The sequence below is a fragment of the Bombina bombina genome, chromosome 5 (assembly GCF_027579735.1).
Source record: "Bombina bombina isolate aBomBom1 chromosome 5, aBomBom1.pri, whole genome shotgun sequence".
Classification (NCBI taxonomy): domain Eukaryota; kingdom Metazoa; phylum Chordata; class Amphibia; order Anura; family Bombinatoridae; genus Bombina; species Bombina bombina.
The window spans coordinates 971,432,717-971,456,963 of NC_069503.1; positions in this window are offsets into that span (position 1 = coordinate 971,432,717).

Genomic DNA, 24,247 nt, shown 5'->3' on the forward strand with positions numbered 1-24,247 from the left:
CAAGAAGGATGAAAAGTTGTTATTCTCATTAAGACCTGAAGGTTGGACTGAATTCATTAAGAAAATCCATCTACTTTCAGCTTGTAGTAGTTTGTTTTCTAGATTTCCACCTCTGATACCCAGTTTGATTTTTTGTAGTCCAAAACATTTCAGATCATTTTGTCTACAATTGTGTTTGCTCATAAAATGTCTTGCCACTGATGTTATTTGTTTTCCTGCTTGTAGGTCTTTTGCTGCATTTTTTATGTTTCTAAGATGCTCTTGCAATCTTATTCTTATTTTTCTGGTAGACATACCTATGTAAAATAGGTTGCATGTGCATTTTATTGCATAGATGATACAAAATAACAAACATACAAAATAGATACCTATGGAAACAGAGTCATGGGAATTAACATTATAATATTCAAAATGCTGTTCTATATCTATTGGTCCCAATAAACAGACAGATAGTTTTGATAGGAACAAAATAGTTTTTTGACAAGTACTTTAATATACAAAATAGGCATACGAATAGCAACCAAATTATAACAATATGTAGATCTCATCAGTGAAGATAAGGTGGTCCAATAGGAAGCATTTATTTGCAAGTAGGAGGAAGACGTCATCCGAAAGGAGGGACTTGAAACCTTTTAAATATTCAGTAAGTGAGCGGCGCGCTCACCCTTTGAGTAAGCCGTTAGGGCGAAACATGTTAGGGACGTTAGGGAATTGGTGAGGAGTCCTGGAGCTCCTGTATTTTTAGATTAGCCTTAGAATGCTGTATTACTAAACCTGTTCTAACTTATTAATACACTAGCTAAAGTAGGTTATTATCACTGTCATAATCTAATAATATTTGATCATATATGCTCAATAGCCAATAGATAGGCCCAATGGGCAAGCGAGGGTTAAGTGAGTTTGGAGTTTACTACCAGAATCTGTTGATTTTTCTCCTAAACAAAGAAGTATGTTATATATTATCATTTAAACAGAGTTCCTCTCAAAAAATAAATTTGAGAACTCATTACATATTTAACATAACACATATTTAAGAATTATATGTCATCAGTGACTACCAAAGATAAGATCCAATCATATATAAGAAAATAAAATCTTCTTTCATGAAATTGGATATTGCCATTATCAAGATGTAATATTTAAAATTTAGTTATTAAATTTATTAAACACAACTTCTACACTATCACTTTAAAAAAACTCTTAAAGATTTATTCTTCCTAAATAAAGTTTAACTCACTGGATTTTAGTTAATTCCACAATATCAATTGGATACCATTTTGTTAGACTTTTACTAAATAACAGGTATCATCACTTAATATCATTGGTGTTTATGTAAATATACAAATTCTTTTAATTTTTGTATAAAAAAGTCACACAATTGGACTAATACGTCCTCAAAAATGAATACAACTAACAACGGTAGCACATTAATTTTAAGCACATTTAATTTCACAAGCTTTGCACAATATTTTAATTTATTTTATTTTATATTTTTCACTACTTCACTAAAATATAATGCTCACTTTCGATAATAGCACAGTACACTTAGGAGTTAATAACACAATGTTACACTGTAAATGATTATCTGACATCTGTTGTTCCAAAAAAGAGATACTTAAGAGTAAGAAAAATCTGATGACAATAACCTTATTGTTTCTGATACAAAATAACAAACATACAAAATAGATACCTATGGAAACAGAGTCATGGGAATTAACATTATAATATTCAAAATGCTGTTCTATATCTATTGGTCCCAATAAACGGACAGATAGTTTTGATAGGAACAAAATAGTTTTTTGACAAGTACTTTAATATACAATATAGGCATACGAATAGCAATCAAATTATAACAATATGTAGATCTCATCAGTGAAGATAAGGTGGTCCAATAGGAAGCATTTATTTGCAAGTAGGAGGAAGACGTCATCCGAAAGGAGGGACTTGAAACCTTTTAAATATTCAGTAAGCGAGCGGCGTGCTCACCCTTTGAGAAAGCCGTTAAGGCGAAACATGTTAGGGACGTTAGGGAATTGTTGAGGAGTCCTGGAGCTCCTGTATTTTTAGATTAGCCTTAGAATGCTGTATTACTAAACCTGTTCTAACTTATTAATACACTAGCTAAAGTAGGTTATTATCACTGTCATAATCTAATAATATTTGATCATATATGCTCAATAACCAATAGATAGGCCCAATGGGCAAGCGATACTAGAGTAGTATACCTGAGAGTGGGGCTTACTTGTAGCAATCATTCGACACAGACCGTGAACTGTAAACTCTATCTCACAAACTAGCAATTTAAATATTATACACTGGCAGAGAACCTAACTAATACCGGGTAAGAGTGTACTTACTGCACCGGCTAAAAACTGAGCAGTGTGGTCAACATTAGCTCCAATTGAACTGCGGGAGCCTGCAATATGTATGTGTGCTGAAATTTGACAGCATATGTGATCGAGTCAGCTGCACTTAAACACTCTATTAAACTAACGAATATCTCTCTCACTTATCTGAAAATAACTGTTACGCTACAGTTATAAGTTTACAACCAGCCTGTGGTATTATTAATATTTTAAATTACAATACACTATATTAAAATCGATTGGCTCTAGTTGAATAGTTATAGCTTGTAATCTGTATGTGTGCTGAGTTTTTACTTATGTTAATGGGCACTGCTCCAATACACGGTATACAAACTTTGCGCCATTAGCTCCAATTGAACTGCGGTAGCCTGCAATATGGATGTGTGCTGAAATTTGACAGCATATGTGATCGAGTTAGCAGCACTTAAACCCTCTATCAAACTAACGAATATCTCTCTCACTCATCTGAGAATAACTGTTACGCTACAATTATAAGTTTACAACTAGCCTGTGGTATTATTAATATTTTAAACTACAATATACTATATCAATCGATTAGCTCGAGTTGAATAGTTATAGCTTGTAATCTGTATGTGTGCTGAGTTTTTACTTATGTTAATGGGCACTGCTCCAGTACACGGTACACAAACTTTGCGCTAAACATATGAACCTATAACAAGTGTGCTGAATTTTGACTGACTTGAGTTGACATGCTCCTGTACATGGTATACAAGTGTTTTGCCAAATATACAAGCCTATAACAAATGTGCTGAATTTTGATTTACTTTAGCGGGCACAGCTTCCAAACATGGTACACAAGTGTTACGCCAGACATATGATATTATAATAAGTATCCCAAGAGAGTGGGCACTGATTTAACATATGATATTCAAGTGTTATGCCAAACATATGACCCCATAACAAATGTGCTGAACTTAGACTTATTTGAGTGGGTATTATGTTAATACATGGAACATAAGTGTTGCGCCAAATACAAAAGCCTACAACAAACCTATGAAGTAATCTTAGCACTGCTTCAATTCATAGTATACAAGTGTTACGCCAAAACATATGAGCCTATAATAAATCTATGAAGCTGTTTTAGCACACCCAACTCACGGGTTACAACAGAATGTTAAGAGCCTACAACTAATGTATGTGAATCATAGCACACAAGTGCTACGCCAAACATATGAGCATATAACAATCCTATGAAGCTATTTTAGCATACCCAATTTACGGGTTACAACAGAATATTAAGAGCTTACAACTAATGTATGTGAATCATAATATTGAATATTCCAAGCATAAACACAGAAGCCATCCAAACAAGTGTAATATTAAGAACACACTACTGAATAGAATAAAGTAGGGGCTTCCCTTTATGTGGAGTACCAATCTGGCATTCAAAGAGCGCGCGAGCGCGGACCTGGTCCTCTACCGACGGTACATTGATGATATACTCATAATTTGGAAGGGTAACAAGACAGATTTGGATTACACATTTGAGATCATGAATAAGAAAGGAAACAATTTACAATTTACCTATGAATGGAGCACCGTCCAAATTACCTTCCTGGACTTGAACATTAAGATTAACCAAGGAAGAATCGAAACATCAACGCACTTTAAGAAAGTGGATAGTAACAACTACATTCACGAGACCAGCTGTCACCATCCCAATTGGAAGAACAACATTCTGAAAGGGCAGCTGATGCGGATGAGGAAAAACTGCTCCACACAGGAGAAATGGGAAGAACAGTCTGAATTTATAAAGAATAAGCTCCTGGACAGAGGATATAATGAGATGATGTTAAACCAGAAGAAAGAAGAAGTTACGAGCATAGAAAAATCAGCTCTCACAAAATATAGGAAAAGGACGACACAGATGGAAGAAGTAGGTGGGACTTTCAATGTCCCAATGATTATGAAATTCAGTGCCAATAGAAATATTATAGAAAATATTTTCAGAAAACACTGGGCATTGTTGAAAGAAGACGACGTGATTGGAGAAAAGCTTCCAGACAAACCGCGGTTTATTTATAGGAAAGCAAAAAAATCTGAGAAGTCACTTGGCACCGAGTATCCAAAAGAAGAGTAACCCAGACATTAGAGACGTATTTGGGAAGAGAATTACTGGTTTCTTTCCATGTCCATCTTGTAAAGCCTGTAAAAACGGGAAGAAATCAACAAATTTCATGTGTCACCATACAAAAGAAATTCATAAAATTCATGAAATTATAAGGTGCCAAGATAAAGGAACCATATATTTACTACAATGTACCTGTGGTTTACAATATATTGGGCAAACGTCAAGACCTCTAAGAGATAGGATCCGGGAACATCTGCTATTAATAGAAAAATTAAGTATGGATACTGCTCTATATAGACACTTCTCTACGGTACATAAGGGTAACATCAAGGACCTCACATATATGGGGATAAAGAAAGTGAAAAAAGAATGGAGGGGCGGAAACTACGAGAAAAAGTTGCTGTCTGCTGAATCCAGAATTATTTTTACTTTGGACTGTCTTTTCCCCAAAGGCCTAAACAATAGAGAAGATCTGTCTCATCTATTTAACATGACTTAGACCCATAAGTCAATTATTGTCAAAGCTTCAAAGAAATAAAAGTTTAAGCTCAAATGTCTCTCTTTTTTCTATTTTGAACAAGAGGCCTTCAGAATTATCGACCTTGCCTGAACCAGAGGTCATTATCTTTATAATTTTATAATTTTAAAATAAGATCCAAAAACGGATCTTATACATCCTTAAGTATTCTTATAACCTTCAAAAAACTACATCATCTCTTCAAAGAACCACATCATCTCATTAAAACATATCCTCTTAAAACATTGTTCCTCAACCATTCCTAGGCTAATATGTTGTTCTGTCACACTTTTAACCGATTCCCGTATCTGTTGATTTTATCTACTGTTCCACAGAAGATATTCTGATTCTGTTGGTTTTATCTATTTTGATTCTGTTGGTTTTATCTACTTGATTTTATTTACGGTTTTTATCTACTGTTTTACAGAAGACAACACCCTTTTTCAAAAAGAGTATATGATACATTTATTCACTATTTATGTTCTCAACATTTAAAACACTATTGTCAGACCAGGAATCTAAGACACAAATCTGCATAATAAAAACTCCTCATATGCCACAATAAGATATATGGTCTGATCCCTGTTGGGTATTCTGACCAAAAATACCCATTATTTTTAACAGGATTACAATATCTGTTATAGTATATTTCCAAAAAGCGATTTCAAGTATAACAAGGCTATATTCTAAACACAGACGAATAGTACGATGGTCAAAGATAGGATTCACCATTAATTAAATAAGGACCATTAGCTCTGGAGCTTTTTCACTCTATGATAGAGTGACTTATATCTAACAGCACCTAATGCTGGCCCCTAAGATATAAATACTGAGGAGACTAATATGGCTCAGTTCCTTACATATAGGTAAAACTAGATGTAAGGGTGCCATATATACTAATAAGTATATCGGCATATTTGAATAGAAATTCGCAATCTCAGTTCTGTCCCTTAGCCCAACAGCATTTTTACTCGCAATTGGTTTTAGATATGAAAAAGACAAAATTAAAATTAAAATTAAGAAAATTAAAATTAATATATTAAGAGACTGCTAAATGTTGATAAGTTATCAAGGGCTAGAAGCCTAGATAAAAAATACTTTATGTAATAGCAGGAACACATATTGGGAGGACGGTCCGATATAAGATAGACTGAAAACATAGTAATACACCTGTATAAAAACCACAAAAACTCTCCCCTTTATTGCCAAAAAAGAATAGGTAATCATCATTAACAGCAAGAATATCACATATGACAGCAAAAGTGATTGATTGAATATTCCCCCACTGTTAGAGACATTAGTCGACTCATTAAGTAAACACTACATCTGCTCCAATCAATAAGGGACTCGTGGACAACACCCCCCCATAGACGTAAATGTCTAAACATATGTCCTCACATTACCCAATCAAAACGGCTCATTCCCGTGACGTCACGACCAATCAGAGTCAGCAAAACACGGAGTTTAGAAAGGATAAAAAGATATAATATCTTCTTCCTTCACTCCAATTATTTCAATTTCTATCACCCGATCTAGCAGCGGTAAGTGTCCGCAGTAGATTTAAACCCCCACATACCAAATTGGATTAATTTACTTCATATTGAAATCGGCTCTAACCGGAAGTGACGACACGCCATATGCGAGAAAGGTAAATACATTGTATACCTAACTTTGAAGATAAACTTGAATATAAAAAATAAATATGACGAATCATGTTGACATTAAAGGATCTTGCCAACTGAAATAAAACATCGAAAATTAAACGATAAGTCACAGGGCACTAACGAATACCGGAAGTGAATTAATCTCCGATCAAGGGTCAAACACCGGATATAAGGCACCTAATTACAAAGAAAAAAACAGTCTTGAGAAAGGCCTGATACGGGCCGAAACGCGTAGACACTGGTAAGCCTTATTCTGAATGTGACTTTTTTATTGTACCATCTACACTATATTTGTTATTTTTTTCTAGGAGGCAACACATCTATAATTCTCTACTATCAACTTTTTACGGTGGGACTTTCACCTATCAAGGGGATTAGGAATTTGACCACACTTTAGACCATTATTTGATTGCAAGTGTTTTTGTTGCACACATCACGGTTCCCTAATCGTTTTTTCCTCAGGGGTGTCTGTTTAGACAAGACTTTGGAATCTATAGTATTTTTAATTTTTTGGATTAATTTTTTATTGACTTTATTTGGATTTGTTTTTATATCTTCATATTCACAAGATTTTGATTTGATTTACTTTCACAGTTTTTAAGGAGTTTTTAAAGTTTTTTTTCCTCAGTGCCATTTGACTTTTGCACTTTTTTCACCGGCACTTTCGTCACAGACATTATTTACAATTCCCTTTTCTCACGAAGGATTTTATTATTATTTTTCACGACATGTTCTGACTTTTTCACATTCAAAGTATATATATCTTTAGGATTTGAATAGCTTTCACAGTTTTTGGAGACCTATATTCACCTACACCTAGAACACCACATATCGACAACTTACTATTTTAACCACTGGAACATTGTTATTAGATAGAAATACATATTTTTAGCATTTAAAAAGGCTTTGTTGTTTTTATATCATCTTGTTTTTATACCATCTTGATTTTATCTATGTATTTAACCTGGTATTTTTGATTCATTGTAAAAACCCTCATAGATCCATGAAATTTGGTTTTACTGCTTTTTATTGTACTATGTAATTTACTGTACTGTATACATTATTCTGGATGTACTGTATACACCATTCTGGATGTAATAAATTGTTTTAAAATTATTTTCTGTTAGTACATGTATTTACCTGCCTCCGTATAGTTGGCGCCTGGGTTTTCCTTCATCCATTGCCAATTTAGGTGCCTGCTAGACGCACCTCCCCTGGGCTACAGGTACATAGTAGGCGCTTATAAACAACCCCTTTCTTGATTCAAAGATTAACACAGAAGGTAAAAACCCCCAGCTACAACAGTATTAATCTATTTAACAGGGTACATGGTACTCTTACTACCCCATTATAATATACAGAGTATGCTACCCACCAGTAGACAGTATTGAGCTGAACCAGAATGATAGAGCTGTACTGATATATGGTCAAACTGTAACATACAGTGACAGTTGTGTATAATATAATATATAAATTGATATTTCATCAATATTATTATTCAGTAAAGATTACAGAGTATCTTTCTTCGTTGTGGTTTTTACATATATATATACACAATTATTCTATAAGACTTCTTGCTATGAGTCTGTATCAGCTTATATTAACTTGATACAATTACACTTAAGAAGTCTACCAGCACAATAAATGACCTACCTTACTAGAATCTATCTAATGTGAACAGGTTAATTACTGATCCTCCAGCATCTAAGAGTGTTTTTAAATTAATTTCCAGCATTTTATATTAATTTTGACACAATAAAAGTTATGTTTTAACACGCAAGCTCACTAGACTATCAGTAACTCTGATTTGCCTTAAGAAATAAAGTCTTTTATACCACTTATACATATACCCTATATTAACCCTTATGAGTGCTATATATGTAGTCTGTTGAGTTAGAGTTTCTCTCTACCTAAAGTTTCATAAATAAAAAAATTGCTGTCCAGTGTACTGAACTCAAAAAAAGCATAGATGCCTTCTTTTTCAAATAAAGATAGCAAGAGAACAAAGAAAAATTGATAATAGTAGTAAATTAGAAAGTTGCTTAAAATTGCATGCTCTTTCTGAATTACAAAACAAAATTTTTGGGTTCAGTGTCCCTTTAAGTTGATATCCTCATAAGCTCATCACTTATCTAGAGTTCTAATCACTCTACAATCTACACATATAATGGATGTCTGCTATATATAGAGGCCTATTTAACAAATGTCTGTTGGACCTGTTCCGACAGTGCAGATAAGGTCCGACAAACATCGCTGAATGCGGAGAGCAAAACGCTCTCTGTATTCAGCATTGCACCAGCAGCTCTTGTGAGCTGCTGGTGCAACGCCGCCCCCCTGCAGACTCGCGGCCAATGGGCCGCCAGCAGGGGGTGTCAATCAACCCGATCGGGTTGAATTCAGGCGATTCCTGTCCGCCTCATCAGAGCAGGCGGACAGGGTTATGGAGCAGCGGTCTTTAAGTTACTGCTACATAACTGGCTCGCCAGAAACACGGGCCCTCAAGCTCTGTACGGAGCTTGATAGATAGGCCCCATAGTCTCTCCCTTCTTAAAGTATGACACCTCTCTTATTTTTATCTTAACTATACATATACTTTAACACTCAAATATGTCAGTATTACCCTGGAGAGACGAGACACTACACTTTCTACTCTCTTATATGCTAAATGTCACAGTTTGAGCTGAGAGACACAGTTGCCCCTTTAAACTATGTTTAATATTTAAATATAGGCCCTCATAGACAATGCTTTGGGTTGAGTCTGTAACCGCTACGACACATCTGTATGTATAGTATTTGAGTTGCTACTGAACCTCTGGTATACTTATACCACATCTTTCATATCTATGCCCAGTTGGCTACACACTTTCCACCCCCCACTTTTAAATAGTACTCTGGGTACGCACTTAACCCCCAGAGGCTAAATTTGCAGTTTCCCTTAAACATACCGCTCCTTATATACTTCTCTTCTATTTTACGATCTGTTACAATACTGATAGAAGTTGTGTTATTTTAGTAGAATGGGGAAGACAACTTGAGAACAGGCACCATAATATCCAGCTACAATACAACTATAGCAAAGGGTTTTAGGTGCTTGAAAATGTGTGCCTGTTAATTATCTTTTTTGTCATCGCTGGAGCCTGGCATTAGCCCAAGGGCCCTGGGTGGAACCAGACCCTGAGCATTGTATATTGGAACATGCTCCTCAGATTTATGTAAACCTGCCCTATGCAAATCTATTTATTGATAGTTTTGCTCCACTGCTAACGGTCACACGCTTCATTTTTAGTTTTATCTGTCCCAATTTCACACCATCTAATAAGTCGAGATATAATATTAGGTTTTTATCTCTTTTTTACTTCATACATACAAATAAAATATAAACATGGTAAAATTGTATTGATAATACTATTACAGGATACATTTCTGCATATATCAACTGAATGATATTCCCTGATCATATAGATTTTCACGCCATCTTGATAGTTTATATTCATGTATACATTGGATAACGTGGTTTCACTTCATACTGCTATAATGTGAGTTTACCAATACCATGGATATTGCTTTATATTATATACTTTGTGAATGGTATGCAAATTACGGGAAAGCTTGATTCAATGTTAACAATGTAAACTTACTTCTACACATATATTTTGGATATTAAGATTTATGATATATATACTACAGGACATACATTTTGTTTACCCTTTTTCAACCAAAAGTAATGTGAAGATTTCATTTTAAGGAGAAAATCTACACTGCTATGAGTACTAGAGAATCCCATTGTATGCAGATATGACTTAAAGCCAGACAATCAGCTAGATTACGAGTTATGCGCGCTATAGGGAAATTAACGAACGCAATAAAAGTTGGGTTTTTTAACCCCCTATAGCGCAGTCATTACAAGTTTTGAAAAATCCAGCTTGTGCGTGCGATATGGTGCTTTTAAGCTCCATACCGCACAAAATATATGCGCTGTTTTGACATGCTTGTGCACGCTTTCTCCATAGACATCAATGGGGAAAGCGGGTCAGAAAAAAGTCTAACACCTGTGAACGCGGAATAAAAAGCTCCGTAACGCAGCCCCATTGATGTCTATGGGGAAAAAAAACCTAACGTTTAAACTTAACACCCTAACATAAACCCCGAGTCTAAACACTGCTAATCTGCTGCCCCCGACATCGCCGACACATACATAATGTTATTAACCCGTAATCTGCCGCCCCCGATATCGCCGCCACCTACATCATGTTATTAACCACTAATCTGCCGCTCCCGATATCGCCGCCACTATATTAAAGTTATTAATCCCTATTCTGCCGCACCCAAACACTAAATACTTACCTGTGAAATAAAACCTAAGCTAGCTAATAGTTATATTGTAGCTAGCTTAGGTTTTATTTTTATTTCACAGGTAAGTTTGTATTTATTTTAACTATGTAGACTAGTTAGTAAATAGTTATCAACTATTTACTAATTACCTAGTTAAAATAAATACAAATTTACCTGTCAAATAAAACCTAACCTGCCTTACATTAAAACCTAAAATTAAAAAAAATAAAAAACCTATTATTACAAAAAATTAAAAAACCTACCATTACAAAAAAATAACATGAAATTATCCAAAAAAAATTAAAATTATTCCTATTCTAATACCGTTAAAAAAAAAAAGAAGCTAATCTAGAATAAACTACCAAGGGCCCTTAAAAGGGCCTATTGGGGGACCTTAAAAGGGCCTTTTGTAGGGCATTGCCCTAAAGTTAACAGCACTTTTGCTACAAAAGAAAACAAACACCCCCTAACAGTATACAAACCCCCACCCCCCAAACTACCAAGGGCCCTTAAAAGGGCCTTTTGTAGGGTATTGCCCTAAAGTTAACAGCTCTTTTGCTACAAAAGAAAACATACACCCCCTAACAGTATACAAACCCCCACCCCCCAAACCCACAAAATTAAAATAAAGTAAAACCTAATCTACCCATTGCCCTTAAAAGAGCATTTGTATGGGCATTGCCCTTAAAAGGGTATTTAGCTTTTTTGCTGCCCAAGCCCTAATCTAAAAATTAAATCCCACCCCAAAATGAAAAAAATACATTACGCAAAATAACAAACAAATTATCAAAAACAATAAAAATGATTCCTATTCTAATACCTATTTTAAAAAAAACACCCCAAAATAAAAACCTAATCTAGAATAAACTATCAATAGCTCTGAAAATGGCCTTTTGTAGGGCATTGCCCAAAATTAAATAGCTCTTTTACCTGGACATTTTTTTTACAAAAAACCCCACTAATATTACAAACCCCCACCCCCCCAAACCCCCGAAATATAAAAAACTATCTAAAAAAAAACCTGTATAGGCATTGCCTTTAAAAGGGCATTTAGCACTTTTGCTGCCCAAACCCTAATCTAAAAAAAAAAACACCCAAAAAACACTTAAAAAAACTATCATTAACCCCCGACGATCCACTTACAGTTTTTGAAGTCCCACTTGAACGATCTTCATCCAGGTGGTGAAGTTCTCATCCAGACGGCAAGAAGTCTTCATCCAGGCGGCCTCTTAAATCTTCATCCAGGCAGCGAAGTCCTCATCCAGGCGGCGAGAAGTCTTTATCCAGGCGGCCTCTTCAATCTTCAGATTGAAGAGGCTGCCTGGATGAAGACTTCTCGCTGCCTGGATGAGGACTTCCCTGCCTGAATGAAGATTGAAGAGGCCGTCTGGATAAAGACTTCTCGCCGCATGGATGAGGACTTCGCCACCTGGATGAAGTGGGACTTTTTTTTTTTTAAGGTTTTTTTGGTTGTTTTTTTTTTTAGATTTGGGTTTGGGCAGCAAACAAGCTAAATGCCCTTTTAAGGGCAATGCCCATACAAATGTGCTTTTCAGGGCAATGGGTAGCTTAGGTTTTTTTTAGAGTTAGGTTTTTTATTTTGGGGGGTTGGTTGGGTGGTGGGTTTTACTGTTGGGGGGTCTTTGTATTGTTTTTTACAGGTAAAAGAGCTGTTTAACTTAGTGCAATGCCCTACAAAAGGCCATTTTAAGGGCTATTGGTAGTTTATTGTAGGCAAGGGTTTTTTATTTTATTTTGGGTGGGCTTTTTATTTTGATAGGGCTCTTAGATTAGGTGTGATTCTTTTTTATTTTGGATAATTTCGTTTGTTATTTTTTATAATTTAGTGTTTGTTATTTTTTGTTATTTAATCTTTTTTATTTTTTAGTAATTAGATAGTTTGTTAGGAGTAGTGTTAGGATATTTTTAATGTGTATTTAAGTTTAATTTAATTGGTAGTTAGTTTAATTTTAGTTTAATAATTATATTAGTTTAATTGTTAGTTTAAACTTAGTTTTTTTTAATTTGACAGTTAAGATTTAATTTAATTTAAGATAGGGAAATTGTAATTTTAATCTAAAATTAGGGGGGCGTTAGGTTTAGGGGTTAGTAGTTTAATTTAGTTTATTGCGATGTGGGGGGCTTTCAGTCTAGGGGTTAATAGTTTATTTTAGTATATTTCGTTGTGGGGGGCTTGCGGTTTAGAGGTTAATAGGTTTATTATAGTGGCGACGGTGTAGGGCTTAATAACTTACAGTAAGTATAGTGGGGGCAGATGGCAGATTAGGGGTTAATAATATTTAGTGTTTGCGATGCGGGAGGGCGCCGGTTTATGGGGTTAATAACTTTATGATAGTGGTGACAATGTCAGGGAGCGGAGGAATAGGGGTTAATAATTATTTTTAGTGGCATCAATGTCGGGAGCGACAGATTAGGGGTTAATAACTTTAATATAGTGTTTGCGATGTGGAAGGGCCTCGGTTTAGGGGTTTATAGGTAGTTTATGGGTGTTTAGTGCACTTTGTAGCAGTTTAGTTATGAGTTTTATGTAACAGATTTGTTGCGTAAATTTCATAACTACTGCTTTTAGATGGTGGTACGGATCTTGTCGTTTTAGGGTGTAATGCAGGTTTTTTTAGCCTCACCGCAAAACTCGTAATGGCAGCGCTATGGAAGTCCCATGAAAAAACGTAATTTTTACGAGTGCGGGACTGTCATTGCGTTACAGGCTAAAAGGCTTGCGGTACAGCTATACCGACAAGACTTGTAATGACTGCGGTGCTGGTTTTTTTTTTATTTATATTTTTATTGAGGATGTAGTGATAAGAATACAATACAGAAAGCAAAAAGGTATAAGTGGTACATCAAATATTTGCATCCTATCTGGAAAGCTGACTTATGCAAGTTGAAATACAATCCTCTTTTTTCCTTCTTTTTTATTTTAAACAAAACAAAATTTGCTCCCTAAAAGCTAGGGAGCAAAGACCGAAACTGAGCACAGCAAATAAAGCACTACAATGCGTTGACGACAGACCAGCTGCACAGACAACTTTTAGTATAGGTGGAAATATGAGTAGGCATAATTTATATGAATTAATAGATTCTAATATATATAGGTACTAACTCAAAGTATTTTGTTAGTGATTATTAGAGTAAGTTTCGTATATCTCCTGATTATTATTATAAGTTGCTAATAATTGAGCCTGGTAGTATGCACGTGAGGCTATCTAATAAACAAAAATTATGTTGTTTTAACTAAAGATTAGTACTATAACATTTTGCAGACCTCGCTGAATACGGCGAGCAATACGCTCGCCGTATTCAGCATTGCACCAGAAGCTCACAAGACCTGCTGGAGCAACGCCCCCCCCCCTGCAGACTCGCGGCCAATAGGCCGCCAGCAGGGGCTGTCAATCAACCCGATCATACTCGATCGGGTTGATTTCCGGCGATGTCTGTCCGCCTGCTCAGAGCAGGCGGACAGGTTATGGAGCAGCGGTCTTTGTGACTGCTGCTTCATAACTGCTGTTTCTGGCGAGTCTGAAGACTCGCCAGAAACAGGGGCCATCAAGCTCCATTCAGAGCTTGTTAAATAGAGGCCTATGAGATAAATCACTTTAAGTAAATTTTTCCACCTTTGTGTCATAGAGCCTTTTAGCTCGGCTACACACCATGAAGCTAGGTATAGTAAATGCTTACATTCCATTCATGGAGGAAGGAGTAGTTTGCATGTTCAAAGCACTCTAAAGCTATCTTGTGTTCTAATGATGTGGGTATTATTTCTACAGAACTTATTTTGAAAATGATTACAAAATCAAACAAAACAAACATTAGACCAATTGAGAAAATAGTAAAAAACAACAGCAGAACCAATCTTAATTTCCTGTTAATAACAAAACATTATAGAAAACATAAAAACAATATCAGCGTTAAGTCCTCTATAATGTCTGAAGTCATAATATGTAAAGTGTATTACTTGCACTCTATCCACCCGAGAAAGATATCAGCTTAATTAGCCTCCTCCCTGATAAGTTCTTCATTGTATCTTCCTTGATTAGTAAACCAGAATCCATATGTTGAAGAGGCCTTTCGAGATGGTGGAAGAAACTGTTCTGTAGACCTCTTTGATTCTTTATAATGTAGGTTGTCGGAGTTTTGGGTGAGCTATCGCTTAATTTTTGGACCGGCAATGTATTAGATGGGCTAGCTTGCCGATTGAAATCTAAACTGTTAGCCAAAGTCAAGCTGTCTGCACAAAAATCTATATACTCCACTTTCCTTACTCTCTGGAAGTCCCCCTCAAGCTCCCAGAGCTGTTGCGTCGGTTCAGTATGATAATCCAATCTCAGTGACCATTGCGATCGGCTGATGATCTTTGATGCCAGTGATGTGTATAGATGTACAGTTCTCTCCTTTGCTTTAGCAGTTGTCGTGGCATCTGAGGGAATCGTAGTCAAGCATTTATTTAATTTGGCTGTAGACGCCATTTTAAGATATTTGACGATGCTTTTCCCCTTTGTTTGCGGTAGAGTATATAAAAAAGATATGAATCTTTATTCAAATGCCGGTCAAACTCTTATCTAATGTTAAGCTTGTGTGCTTGCACTGACACCGCTCCTGATGTGTGTTGTTGTGTGCGCTCCTCCGATTGTAATTGCGCATCTGGCTTGCCTGCTGGCTGATGTAGCATTGGTATATCATTGTTTCTCATCAGCTCAATTTTATCTGCTAGAGTTTGTAGGTCTTTTTCTGTGGGTGCTTTGTCGATCAAGGCTTGAAACATATCCTCTAGCTTTTTAAAAGAATGTTCCATATTTTCAAATATGTTGTCGCACCACATGGCTGTTATTAGCTGTTATAATGTCGCTTATGGGCGATAGGGTAAGTTGTGAGATATTTCTGTGTCCGATGTCCAGGCAATGCTGAGTAGTTGGTAAGTCTTTTAACTGCACCCAGCTCTGGTCAAATAACCCCAATTTCCCAGGGGGGAAGCGCTGCCTGTTAGAATGCCGCCGCAACAGGCCTCAATCGTCCAAATCTGGCTCCTGGTTCATAAATACAGCCAAATAAGAGCTGAGTAGAAGTTGCGTATACTAATAATTACAAAACCAGTTGCAATTTGTTCTGTATGCTGTAGATTGATAATGATAACCAGCGGTTTATCACCTGGAGCACAAGAGAAATGCGGCCGGTTAGAGCCGCTGCTTGGACATGACCCCCGACTGCGGTGCTGTTTTAACGCTGAAATTACCATTTGTTCAGCATTAAAACACGAACGCACAACTCGTAATCTAGCTGATTGATAATAATGTGAATATTTACAAGACTTAGATCAAGTACAGTTTTTTGTGTTCAATATAATTGAAAAACTCTATAAAGTATATGGGGTCGATTTATCAAGGGCCGAACGGCCCCTAATGCCCCTGTTTCAGGCTCTCTGGAAACAGCAATTATGAAGCAGCGGTCTTAAGACCACTGCTCCTTAACTGGTCCTCCGCCTCTGAGGCTGCGGACAGCAAAACGCATGATTCTATACGATCGGGCTTATTGACACCCCCTGCTAGCGCCCGATTGACTGTGAATCTGGGGGGGCGGCATTGCACAAGCAGTTCACTAGAACAGTGTATCATGTCTGCCAGACAATGATAATTTGGCCCCATTATATTAAAAAACATATGGTTTCTGGGGGGGGCGTAGTCTAGCCACGGAGCTGAATGGCGGCGTTCAGCTAGAGCTCCTAGGCCTGGCAGACTTGGAGGGATAAGTACAATATGTAGAAGTGGCCTATAAAACTTTTAATTTGATGGTTGTAGTGGCCTGAACACATGTGACTGCTGAAGGGACAACATCGGAACCTGTTTGTGCAGAGGATCGGCAAGTGAACAGTTAACCCTTATAACACCGGAGCCTCCTCACGGACATCGGCACACCACGTGGGTGCTGCACACAAGCCTTCACAGCTCCTCCAGCGATCGACACGAACAGGACTCACTAAGGGTGCTCCCAACATATCCCATAAACTGCAGGCAAGTGTTGCATTACACCACACGATCAAGCCAACCACCCATAGCACACACTAAACACCCGGTGTGCCGGGCCTTCAGGAGCACGCACCTAGCATCAGGAATCCAACAGGCAGTCTGCGCAATACATCCCCTGATCTGCAAAGCAGTATAGTGCGGAGAAGACAGCAAGAGGGGAATAAGACTCAGAGACACAGACCGGTTAGGCTACCCGACAGGCATAATTGCAAAATAAAGGGGTGAATGCAAGCAGGGTGTGGAGGGCAGTTTTAATACCTGGAACACGGCAAACCCATATATCACAGCATTAATAACCCTTCAATGGACACTCTCTCCGGTAAACACTGAGACATATTACTCACCAAGCAAGTAAAAACACCCTCCCTAAGCGCTTCTTTTTCTTTATTTTCTTCATTAATTGAACTGCTATGCCTCAAAAGAAAGGCCAAAAAACAGAAAAGGGCTCTAATAATAAAACAATAGGACATTACTTGAAATCTATTGACCACACTATATCCTCCCAGAATATTACAGCAGAGGATAGACAGACAGCAACAATAGCTCAGGAACCCACAATGGACTCAATACCTACAGGCTATGTTACTAAAGCTGATTTGAGCTTACTTTGCTCTAAGGAAGATATAAGGGTAGCAATGCATGAGGTTAGAACCCTTTATAAAGACCTTCACAAGGACATATCTACCCTTAAAGGCAGAGTCACAACAGTAGAGGAACAGAGTTCCACAGCCATAGCTGATCTCAAACAACTTACTAATAAAGTTGCAGCACAGGAGAACTCCATAGAAGTACTAAACGAGAAAATAGAAGACTTAGAAAATCGCAGCTGCTGTAATAATCTGCGAATAAGGGGGACACCGGAGTCCATTGCTCCCACGGCGATAATGGGATATTTACAGGACCTTTTCCGTACTATCAGGGGGACACCTGGGGCACCAGATATTCCTATAGAAAGAGCCCATAGAGCGCTTAGGGCTAAGCCCCCACCCAAGGCACCCCCTAGGGACATAATTGTTAAACTGCTTCATTTCCCCGATAAGGAAGACATATTAAAGAACTCAAGAGCAAAGCAGCCAATCAGCCATGCTGGAATCAACATACAAGTATTCAGCGACATTAGTCCCACCACTTTGCAAAAACAAAGGTCTCTCTCATTCCTCACGTCAGTCCTACAAGCTCATAAAATTCCCTACAGGTGGGGATTCCCTGTTTCGATAGTCGCCACAAGGGATAACAAGACAGTCACGTATAGAACAAAAGAGGATCTCACCCGATTCTGCACACAACTTTCTATCGAAGTGCCATCTCTCCCGCAGGTAGCCGAAGAGACAGTACAACATACTCAAGAAGAGACACAGGAAGAAGGCAGCTCCCACATACAGGCTGCAATCCCCCGCACAGTGGCAGGGGACTAACACAGACTAGAAAATTTGGATTCCCTCAGAGTTGTGGTTTGCGGCTTCCTGGAGGTTGCAGTCCTACTTCAGAGATGCAAGTATAATGGCAATATAAATTTTGACCTGTTTACTTGGTTGTCACACACCAGCTATAGAGACAATAAATACAGGAATGTTATTGCTCCCCCTTAGATTGCATCCATCCAGGGCAGTACAAACTAATCTTGGGCATTGCCAAACGAATGGTTAATTTTGAGACCAGTTATAACCTAGCTGAAAATAATGTTATCTTAGCAATCGTTTAAAACTGTTTTCACTTATGCTAGACTTAACCCTAAAAGGATATTAATGAGGGAACCATGCTGTCCCTCCTTGTTATTTGTTAAGTAATTGCAGAAAAATTGACCCCAAAGAGGGGATAATTTAGAGAATAGTTATATTTTAACTGAAAATACATTCTAACTGTTTATGTTGCATGCTGTTTCAACTGTTTTGCTGTTACTGTGTTGTGATATATTTCTTGCAAACAACAGTCCCGTTGACAAACAGAAGATAGACACACCCAACATTTTCATCCATACATGAGCAGTCATCGGCACTCACTAACATTACAACACCCTCACTCTCAGAATAGTAGGATACAAAAACAGCAAAGGTTCATGAAGAAAAATCTAGTGCCCCTGTTAAGGCGGACAGGATGATACAAGTCATTATAAGACCATTACACAAAACCACATACTTCAAGAAATATTTAGATTCATACATAACGGCCCTCCACTTATGCCAAGACACATCCCCATTAGTGCGCTAACTACTTATAGTGCACTCCAGCAAGGAGATTCTTTATCTCTTACTTGCATTTCTATTTTTCTGGTTTCTCTAGCCTGATAAGTAGTCAAAGTTATCAATCTAACGGCTAGATTTAGAGTTTTGTCGGTAACGACCCGAAAAGATAAAGCCGGCTTTTTTCTGGCCGCACCATAAAAATAACTCTGGTATTGAGAGTCCACAGAATGGCTGCGTTAGGCTCCAAAAAAGGAGCGTAGAGCATATTTAACGCAGCTTCAACTCTCGATACCAGAGTTGCTTACGCAAGCAGCCAGCCTCAAAAACGTGCTTGTGCACGATTCCCCCATAGGAAACAATGGGGCTGTTTGAGCTGAAAAAAAAACCTACAAACCTGCAAAAAAGCCGCGTTCAGCTCCTAACGCAGCCCCATTGTTTGCTATGCGTAAACACTTCCTACGTCTGCACCTAACACTCTAACATGTACCCCGAGTCTAAACACCCCTAACCTTACACTTATTAAACCCTAATCTGCCGCCCCCGCTATCGCTGACCCCTGCATATTATTATTAACCCCTAATCAGATTGAGCTCGCATTCTATTGGCTGTTCCGATCAGCCAATAGAATGCGAGCTCAATCTGATTGGCTGATTGGATCAGCCAATCGGATTGAACTTGATTCTGATTGGCTGATTCCATCAGCCAATAAGAATATTCCTACCTTAATTCCGATTGGCTGATAGAATCCTATCAGCCAATCGGAATTCGAGGGACGCCATCTTGGATGACGTCCCTTAAAGGAACCGTCATTCTTCAGTTGGACGTCGCCGGAAGAAGATGGGTCCCCGGTGGAGGTCTTCAGGATGGAGCCGGTCGTCATCGGATGAAGATAGAAGATGCCGCTTGGATCAAGATGGTTGCCGGTCCGGATCGCCTCTTCTTCCCGGATAGGATGAAGACTTTGGAGCCTCTTCTGGACCTCTTCAGCCACCGGATGATGGATCGCCAGCCCCGCTTGGGTTGGATGAAGATTTTGGAGCCAGGACGGATCAGTGATACCTGGTGAGGTGAAGACAAGGTAGGATAATCTTCAGGGGCTTAGTGTTAGGTTTATTTAAGGGGGGTTTGGGTTAGATTAGGGGTATGTGGGTGGTGGGTTGTAATGTTGGGGGGGGTATTGTATGTTTTTTTTTACAGGCAAAAGAGCTGAACTTCTTGGGGCATGCCCCGCAAAGGGCCCTGTTCAGGGCTGGTAAGGTAAAAGAGCTTTGAACTTTAGTAATTTAGAATAGGGTAGGGCATTTTTTTTTTTTTATTTTGGGGGTCTTTGTTATTTTATTAGGGGGCTTAGAGTAGGTGTAATTAGTTTAAAATTGTTGTAATATTTTTCTTATGTTTGTAAATATTTTTTTATTTTTTGTAACTTAGTTCTTTTTTATTTTTTGTACTTTAGTTAGTTTATTTCATTGTAGTTATTTGTAGATATTGTATTTAATTAATGTATTGATAGTGTAGTGTTAGGTTTAATTGTAGGTAATTATAGGTATTTTATTTAATTAATTTAATGATAGTATAGTGTTAGGTTTAATTGTAACTTAGGTTAGGATTTATTTTACAGGTAATTTTGTAATTATTTTAACTAGGTAGCTATTAAATAGTTCTTAACTATTTAATAGCTATTGTACCTGGTTAAAATAATTACAAAGTTGCCTGTAAAATAAATATTAATCCTAAAATAGCTACAATGTAATTATAATTTATATTGTAGCTATATTAGGATTTATTTTACAGATAAGTATTTATCTTTAAATAGGAATAATTTATTTAATAAGAGTTAATTTATTTCGTTAGATTAAAATTATATTTAACTTAGGGGGGTGTTAGTGTTAGGGTTAGACTTAGCTTTAGGGGTAAATACATTTATTAGAATAGCGGTGAGCTCCGGTCGGCAGATTAGGGGTTAATAATTGAAGTTAGGTGTCGGCGATGTTAGGGAGGGCAGATTAGGGGTTAATACTATTTATTATAGGGTTAGTGAGGCGGATTAGGGGTTAATAACTTTATTATAGTAGCGGTGCGGTCCGCTCGGCAGATTAGGGGTTAATAAGTGTAGGCAGGTGGAGGCGACATTGAGGGGGGCAGATTAGGGGTTAATAAATATAATATAGGGGTCGGCGGTGTTAGGGGCAGCAGATTAGGGGTACATAGCTATAATGTAGGTGGCGGCGCTTTGCGGTCGGCAGATTAGGGGTTAATTATTGTAGGTAGCTGGCGGCGACGTTGTGGGGGGCAGATTAGGGGTTAATAAATATAATACAGGGGTCGGCGGTGTTAGGGGCAGCAGATTAGGGGTACATAAGTATAACGTAGGTGGCGATCGGCAGATTAGGGGTTAAAAAAATTTAATCGAGTGGCGGCGATGTGGGGGGACCTCGGTTTAGGGGTACATAGGTAGTTTATGGGTGTTAGTGTACTTTAGAGTACAGTAGTTAAGAGCTTTATGAACCGGCGTTAGTCCAGAAAGCTCTTAACTACTGACTTTTTTCTGCGGCTGGAGTTTTGTCGTTAGAATTCTAACGCTCACTTCAGACACGACTCTAAATACCGGAGTTAGAAAAATCCCATTGAAAAGATAGGATACGCAATTGACGTAAGGGGATCTGCGGTATGGAAAAGTCGCGGCTGAAAAGTGAGCGTTAGACCCTTTTTTGAGTGACTCCAAATACCGGAGTTAGCCTAAAACCAGCGTTAGGAGCCTCTAACGCTGGTTTTCACGGCTACCGCCAAACTCCAAATCTAGGCCCAAGACTTAACTCAAAAGCCTGAAGTTATTTAGTCTAGAGACTACTTATATCTTTTTCCTCTTACCTATTATCTAGCTTTTCCCATACCCCACTTCCTTACAAATTCCTCCTTCTCCCCTCCCTTAGAAGTTTTACCCCCCTCCTTTTTTTCTCTCTCTCTCACCCCCTCCCCCCCCCCCCCTTTTTTTTTTTTTTCTTTTTTCTAAAATGCAGACCTCATGCCCCCACGGACGGGACCGTACTCTGACCCTGATGACAATTAACACACACGGACTGAATAGCCCAGCAAAACGCTCTATAGTGATACGAGAGTTTTCAAAGATTCACAGCTCCATAGTCTAACTACAAGAGACTCATTTTCAGAGAGGAAAGGAGCCAAAGTGGTCATCACATGAGTATCCTGTTGCCTTCTTTGCATCAGGTCCCCAAAAAAAGAATGGAGTGGGCATATTAATGCACAATTCAATAGATTTTCAAATCTCTTCAACACACAAAGACCCAGAAGGCAGATACCTACTTCTAGTGGGCCTCCTCTTTGGGAGACCCATTTCACTTCTAAATGTGTATGCACCCAATGTGCATCAGCACCGCTTTTTAAAAAAAATAATTGGGTTAATTCTAGATCATGCAAAGGGCGCGGTGTTGTTGGGAGGGGATTTTAACGTTCCATTGCAACCAACACTAGATACTTCCAACTCCGGGTCTAGTGTCTCTAAAATGATATTGAAATCGATTAAAACCTCCTTAGCAAGCCTAAACCTCCATGACATATGGAGAACACTTCATCCAACAGGGAGGGATTATACCTACCTTTCTAACGTCTTTCAGAAGTACTCTCGTATAGACTACTGGTTTACTGACTCAATTAGTCTTTCAATAATACACTCATGCCGAATAGGGTCAATCACATGGACAGATCACTCCTCAGTAATATGTGAAATTGTGTGGCCGGAAGCCCCCTTGACTGACTATATCTGGCGACTGGACGACCATATACTGACAGACCCGATGGCGGTGAATCTACTGGACACAGCATTGACAGAATACTTCTCGCTTAATAGTCATACCGATACCTCTCACACCACAAACTGGGAAGCGCATAAATGCGTCATTAGAGGGGAATTTCTGAAGTTAAAAGCTAAAAAAAATGAAAGAAAGACGGATCCGCCATGAACAAGCTCATGCGAAAATAACTAAATTAGAAACAACACATAAAGTAAATCCACATGACAAAGACACCTCACACAAATTACAGCAGACTAAACTAGAACTTAGAAACATATTAATTGCTGAATCCCAACAACAGGCTCTATACCTGAGACAATTGTACTTTGACAAGGGGAACAAACCAGGCAAACTTCTAGCCAGGTCAATAAAACGTAAAAGACTAAAAACCTTTATTCACTCATTCACAGATGACAAGGGAGGGGTAGCACAGAACAGTAAGGGGATAGCGAATATCCTGAGAGATTATTACAACAAACTATACAACTTAAACCCCCCCGCACACCAACACCTAGCATGCAGGACATTACAACCGCAAAGGAATCATTAACAAAAGACTATCTGGCGAATTTACCGCTCACTAAATAAACAAAAGAGGACTCCGACACATTAGATATGCCTATTACATCAGAGGAAATATGCGAGGCCATAAAAACCTCCCAACAGGGAAGAGCCCAGGGCCTGACGGCCTCACACCTAAATATTATAAAATATTCAAAGATACACTGGTTCCTCACCTACAAGCCCTATTTAATGAATTGGCTAAAAAAAACCCTACCCCCTTCTATGCTTGAGGCCCATATAACAGTCTTACCAAAACCCGGAAAGAAACCAGATAAACCAGGAAACTTCAGGCCCATATTCCTCCTGAACACTGACGTCAAAATCCTGACGAAAGTGTTGGCAACAAGGCTCAATAGATACCTCCCAGACTTAATATCCACCGACCAAGCAAGTTTTGTCCCAGGGCATGAAGCCAGGGACAACACCTTAAGAGTCCTTCAGTTAATTAATTATGCTAAGCAACAATCCATCCCACTGACTCTGTTCTCGTCGGACGCCGAAAAGGCGTTCGACAGAGTAGACTGGCACTTTCTCAAAGAGGTACTACTCAAGATGAACTTTGGCACCCCCTACCTCAATATGGTATTTTCATTGTACTCCAATCCCAATGCCAAGATCAGGACCAACGGCGTGCTGTCGGATCAGTTCGTAATTACGAACGGGACACGACAGGGGTGCC